Raw genomic sequence first — 6,901 nt, forward strand, 5'->3', positions numbered from 1 at the left:
CCAGTGTTACAGACACATGAGATTACACCTAGATTTTCACATGTGCACCAGAGAGTTTGAACTCAAGTCTTAATGCACATAAAGCAAGCATTCTTACCCACTGAAATCTGGAATTATTTGAAAAGGAAACCGTGGAAATTTTATTACAAACACATTTAATCTGTGATTGGTACCACCCTCAGGAACAGAGAAGCGTCTGGGCTACTGCATCTTTAAGGACCAAAGCCTCTAGAAAGTTTGTGAAGACATAATAGTGCTATATAAATGAGTGTCTCTTTCCAGTCATGTTAAAGAGGCAGATAACACATTATAGAAGCTCAGATAGGAACATTCAAAATGCATTAGAATAAGCACACCAGATGACAACACCTGACGTGAACGATCCTGAAATAAACAGCAGCTTACTACTGTCAGTGAGAGCAATGGAAGTTCTTCAGCTCAGCCACAGAAAAAGTATCGTCTACCCAGGAACACTTCAGCGTAATCGTCTGAAACAATTCTCAACATTCCTCATGCTGTGACCCTTCAGTACAGTTCTTCGTGTTGTGATGGCACCCCCCCCCCAACCATATGCTACTTCATAACCGTAATTGTGCTACTGTGGTGAGACATGATATAAATACCTGTGCTTTCTGATGATCTTAGACTACCCCTGTGAAAGGGTCATTTGAATCCAGGGGTCGCGACCCACTTTTTTTGAGCACCCCTGGTCTAAAAGACCTGGACAGGCTGGGATATCTAACGTGCCCGCACCATAGACTGAGTCCTCATCGTTGTAAATAAATGTGTCAATAAGCCCAAGTGAACTGAATAGCAGTGTGAATTTTCTTCTATCTTGAAGTTAAATATGGAACAAAATTTCTCTTGAAAACTGCACTGGACTTGGTCATAACCCGGTGCATAAGAGTATAGTTGTGTAAGCAAATGTCTCGATCCATTAAATACTGTTTGAGGCCACACCTTACACATGAAAGAAAACAAAATTACTAAGGGTTCAAAGTTTGTACGGATTTTAAAATGACTTTACATGTCGAGTGCGGGAGTGAGTAAATATGACCATTTCTGGTTTGGATTTGTACTTCCAGGTTGAGTACAGAAGACTGGGCTTTGGAATTAAACTTTGGAATTGGGCGGAGGGCTATTTGCAGCACCATGAAGAGGAAAGTACAACATCCAGGATTCAATCCCTAGCACCAAAAAAATACGTAAATTTTTAGAACAATAACACATACACACTACCTTCTCATTTATTGTAAAATACACAGGCTCAGCCTCTCTCTTTAGCATAGAAGGTCTCAAGTTTTAATTTATTCCTAGGAAGTTGTTGCATGCAGTCATTGGCAGAACTTTCCCTCTGACTGCCGGGGTAGCCTCTGCTCTCATGCAGAATCCCAGCAATTGTCTGGCATTTGAAACGGTGCTGAGTGTGGGACAGAACCGTGGCTGCCTGCCATGTCTCTGCAGAGCCTGCAGATGTGCTACTGAAAGGTGGGTGGTTAAATGAGGGGAGAGGAGTGCAGGAAGACAGAACGAGCAATTAAGTCTTCCCTGAAGAGCGCAGGGGAAGCCACGAACGTTTATATCCAAAAATGACTCCATCTGATCGCACAGCCTTTTCAGAAAACTCTGCCGAGTCCTGATCACCTGGAGCCTTTCCTAATATGGATATGACAATGCCCATGCCCCACTCCACAGTTTAGAAATGGAATAGAGTCTAGTCACTGCCCACCCACCCACCCGATATCCACCCACCCACCCGATACCCACCCGATACCCACCCACCCACCCGATACCCACCCGATACCCACCCACCCACTGTGGTTCCGGCCTATCTTCCTGACACTTGGTCAGCTTGGGTCTTGAGGAAATCCTTATCTCACCACCACGTTTCCTCACTGTGGACCGTAGTATGATAAGAACCAGAGCTACCCGAGTGTCCCAGCCCCCGCAACACCTTCAGTCTGCCCCACACAGCCTTAGAAGTCTCCTCTTTGCTAAATGCTTTCAGAAGAAGCTCCCTGCAAGACGTAACTAAGGTGAAAATAGCTTACCTCAGGTTTGTAAAAAAATCATTACTATTTCTGAAGGATTCAAAAGAGAACAGATAAAGTAAGAGTGGTCTCTGGCCAACAGACATAATAAGCCCACTGCCATGTTTTCATTGGTGTTTAACAGTTTGTACATGATGCTTGCCAACCAGAGTTGCAGGGAGTGCAAAATCTGGTATTAAACCTCACAGATTTGATGATCTGATTCATTACAGAGTATTTCTCATGCAAGAGTGAACACGCTTGGGAGCGATTTTGGATCTTGTTTTCTTGTGAGATTCTTGTTTTATTGGTGGTTTTGCTTTCTAGACAACTGATATTTTAAGGCTGCCTTTTTTTTTTTTATTTTTTTTTTTTTTTTTTTTTTTTTTTTTTTTTTTTTTTTTTTTTTTTTTGCCAGACACATCACTCATGTCTCAGAACTATTTGATAAAGAATAAAATGTTTCCATTTCTAAGACTTAAGAACTTTCCAAATTCGAGTGGGGGGGGGGATTAATGTGACTGCCACAATAAAGGTCAGTAATTAAAATCATGAACACATTCTTTTTAAGGAAGTCCTGTGATGCATCTGGAGTGTTTTCTTATATCCAAACCTGACCTAATGCAGATCTTTTCCCTTGAGCACATCTTAACTCTTTTGCAGGTAAAGATAAGCTCTCCCTGCTCCCCAGGAAACTACTAGGGATGGAGAAAGTTGGGGGGGGGGGTGCTCCACAATTTGGAAGAGGGAAATTTGACAACCCTTGCCTGGATCTGTAAGCACACAGCGTCAGTAGCACACAGAGACTGAGATCAGAAGATCGCCCTCGGGCTCCTTGCTCCGGCTGAGCAGGGAAGATGGACAAAACAAAAACAGCTGGAGCCTGAAGAGATGGAAAGGGTGCTGTCACAAACTCCTGTCCTGTTAGACAACATGGACCTTTCAACTCCCTGAAGAGAAACAAGTTGAAAGATAAAATATGATCAGGTGTGGTGGTACACACCCTGACTCAGGGTGTAGAAAAAAAGGTGGGGAGATCAAGACCAGCCTTAGCCTTGCAACTTGGAAGGCAGTTTGAGCTAGTGAGATCCTGTAAGGTACAAGGATGCTGCTATTGGTTAAGGGACAAGGACATCTATACGTTTGTCTTTTTTTTTTTTTTTTTTTTTTTTTTCTTGCTGCTGGAAGATGACAAAAGGTCACGCTGACTTTGATTGGTTTTTAGGAATCAAATAAATGCACTAGTATTGCTAAGTGTCTACCACACTTGGGCACTGAGGATGTAGGATAAATGATGTGTGTCCTGCCCGCAAGGAACTTAGGAGGAGGCTCTCTGTGCACCAGACACTTAAGATGAGATGTTTCTTTCCATGGCAGGAAAGTCACTACTAAATGGGTTTGGGCTTCTCTGACCTTTACTTGTCGATTTCTGAGTCTCTATTTCAAATGTCAGCGGGATGGGAATGATGGTCTCCGGAGAGTCCGTAGCCCCAAACTCTTTCACACCCCCAAATCTGAGCTCTGTCCTTGTCTTTCTCCTTCCTCACACCTAGTTTCTCAGCCTCATTAGAAATTCTGTTCACTTCTTTGATCTTTCAAGTCTCACCCACTTCAAGAGCCTGAGTAGAAGTGTATTTGAAGACTTGGTGCCCCCAGTGTGGGGGAATTCGAGGGTGGGGAGGTGGGAGTGAGTGGGTGGATGGGGGCACATCCTCAGAGAAGCAAGAGGAGGGGGGATAGGATAGAGGGCTCCTGGTTGGGGGTGGGATAGAGGAATGGGGGGGAGGGGATAACATCTGAAATGTAAATTAAATATCCAATAAAAATTTTAAAATTTTTTTAAAATTTAAAATTTTTTTTTAAAAATTAAAAAAAAAAAAAAAAAAAAGACTTGGTCTCCAGCTGGGAATCCAAAAGGAGCCAGGGCAACAAAGATAAAATATAGACTTAGAGGGCACTAAGCCAAGGTTAGAGAAGGGAAATGTGTGCTAGCCGCAGGGAGGATGAGAATTGCCCAGCTTTTGAGCACGCATGCGCGCGTGCGTGTGCGCCATTCTGGAATCCAGATAGCTCCTGGGGAGGGGCACACATGTGACCCTCTGGGAGCCAAAGCGGTGTAGCCAACTACCGCTACAAATGGCCCCAACATGGTAAGCAAGAACTCACTATTAAAAATAATTGAGAGATCCTTGGGTGGAACACACGCAAGCAATTGATATAGGTCAGTCTAGGAGGAGAGAAGTGGTTTCTCAGCTAGCTGAGCTGAGTCACTTGGTTCATACACAAGCCAAGGAACTAAAAACAAAGGGACTCAGCCACCAAAGAAAGCATCTGCTCAGAGATGCTGGGAGCCCCTGCTGTACAAAGAGGCTGGCTAGTTCCCTGACCAGGTGCTGGGAGGAAGGCAGTGAGAAGCAGATGATAAAAGCTGCCTGCCTCCAGCCACCAGATAAATAAAGGATACAGATTTATAAATTTGATTTAATTCCTTTCAATGACAGAAGAGAGTATAATGTTAACTGTTTTTAATTGTTTAAATGTTCTTAAGTATACAGAGATATTAAGCTCCACAGAAGGGAGAAGTTGGGAAGATTGAATGAAAAATTACTTTAAAGAAATGTAAAAGTCGTGCCAAGGCAAATTCTCAAAATCTTTGAACATGGTCAACATGGGGTTTCTGGGATTGCTTTTGCCTGGTATGACATAAATAGATCCTGAAAACAGGCTCATACAGTAAGTAAACATAGATAATAAATATTGAGTCTTTCTTTTTTTTGAATTCTAAGTTTATTGGATATTTTCTTTACATTTCAGATGCCATCCCCTTTCCCCATTTCCCCTCCCTAGAAAACCCCTATCCCATACCCCCTTCTCCTTTTTGCTTTTATACATTTTTTTTAATGTTAACCAAAGGCTTTATAAATTTGGTAATGCTCAATATCAATCAGAAGTGTAACCCAATACCCAACCTAGATATATCAACTATCTTTGACTGGCAGAGACATGTGAACACCCACCTCCATGTCCCCCCACCTCTCTCTCTTTCTCTCTCTCTCATCATCTAGCTCCTCCTCTCTTTCTCCTCCTCCTCACCTTACTCCTCCGCTTCCTCTCCATACTCCTCCCACCTTAATTCCTCCTACATATCACCCTTCCTGTTAAAATAAAACTTTTCTCTCAAAATACAATTAGAGCATAACTATACCAATTTGTGTCAGTAAGGTACAAGATAGACCTAATACCCAGTCCATCATTTTGTTGACTAAACAGAACCTCTGTCATCTCTCCTAAATAAAAGACTTAGTTCTGAAACTGGATTTTTTTCCCTGACTTTAGAATGAATGTCAGCTGAAAACCATCCTCTCAAATCTTTTCTCTCAAAGTAAATAGCCAGGATTGACTATGAGACTGTAAGTTTTCAACACCATCAGAAATCCAGAATGACTGAATCAACTGAAATTATGGAAAGCACAAAGCATAGCTTCTAAAACTCAGCCAATTTATAGAGACCACTGAACACCTGGACACTCCCTATACTACAGAATGTTGGAGCATCCGATCTTCAGCCTTCTGGCCCAGGATCATCTGACAGACCTAGTGATGCAGAATTATTAAGGGCTGATTACTCTGTCTTGGCAGATATAATCAGTCAACTATTCTGCAAGTGTGTCCTTTTCTGGACAGTGATTTGTCTGTAGATGGAAAGAGGCAATTCTCGCCTAGTGACTGTCTCACCACAATTGGAATAACCCCAAAGATGCTCAATTTCTTCTTAGAATCCAAGACAGGAAGCTGTCAGGAGCAAGCAGGTCTCTAATCAAAATGAACATTAATACAGAGATGTTTGTAACGTCAATTCTGTGGACTTCTGATGTTTTGAAAACCAACTATCCATGTAAGGCAATCTGTATTGTTGTCTGTTAACTCCTCTCAGCTATTTCTAAATAAAATATAGAAAACACCCTAACAATAAACTCAGAGCCATGAATTTGCTATAGGCCCTTAACTCACAGGCTAACCATCTCAAATCAGTTAGAAAAGTAAAAGAAGGACTGGGTCTAAGCCTTGTATTCCTAAATGTGTTATATAGGCACAATGCCTATGAGAGTAACAATATTAATCTCACTTTTATATCAATAAGAAGCTCATACCAATGAAAACCTTAAATTTGAAATCAAAGTAAATGTTGTACCATTTAAGAAATTATAACTTCATCTTAACAACAATTATACATATTTCTACCAGTAAGTTATGGCTATGCAATAAATCCTAGCTAATCCTCCCTGTTCCACAAAAAACACTACTTTTCCCTAGAAAGACAGCCCAATATTAACCACCTCAGTCCCCAAGCCCAGGGAATAGGGGTGCTGACTCTTCATTAACTTCTTCAAGCTGATTATGGGTGTTGAGATATTAGAAGAGGGGTTGCAGGAAGAGTAAATTGATAAGCCTCTGACACTGCATTCAGCTGGAATTCCAGGATATCAGAGGTTCGAGCAGGTCTGCTCAGCTTGTCTGATGAGTAGATACACCAAAGCTATGTATTCTGAAATATAAAAATTCTCAAAACAAATTTTAGTATCAAGATAATTGTGTGTTTGAATTCTGGAATCTAGTCTTCTGGCGCCCTGCCTCTGTCATGTCTAATCCATATAATTCTGGGAGTTTCTATGAAGGTGTGATCCCACCATCCTCTCATTCCTGCCTCCCTGCTCTTGTAATTCCCCAACACTAGGGAATCCAAACTTTCAGGTACCAAGGCTGTCCACTTCCACTGATGCCTGGCAAGGCCACCCTCAACTACCTATACAGATGGAGCCATGAGTCCCCCCCACCCACCCTTTGTGTTCTCAGGCTGGAGATTTTAGAAT

The sequence above is a fragment of the Arvicanthis niloticus genome, chromosome 30 (genome assembly GCF_011762505.2).
Source record: "Arvicanthis niloticus isolate mArvNil1 chromosome 30, mArvNil1.pat.X, whole genome shotgun sequence".
Taxonomy (NCBI): Eukaryota; Metazoa; Chordata; class Mammalia; order Rodentia; family Muridae; genus Arvicanthis; species Arvicanthis niloticus.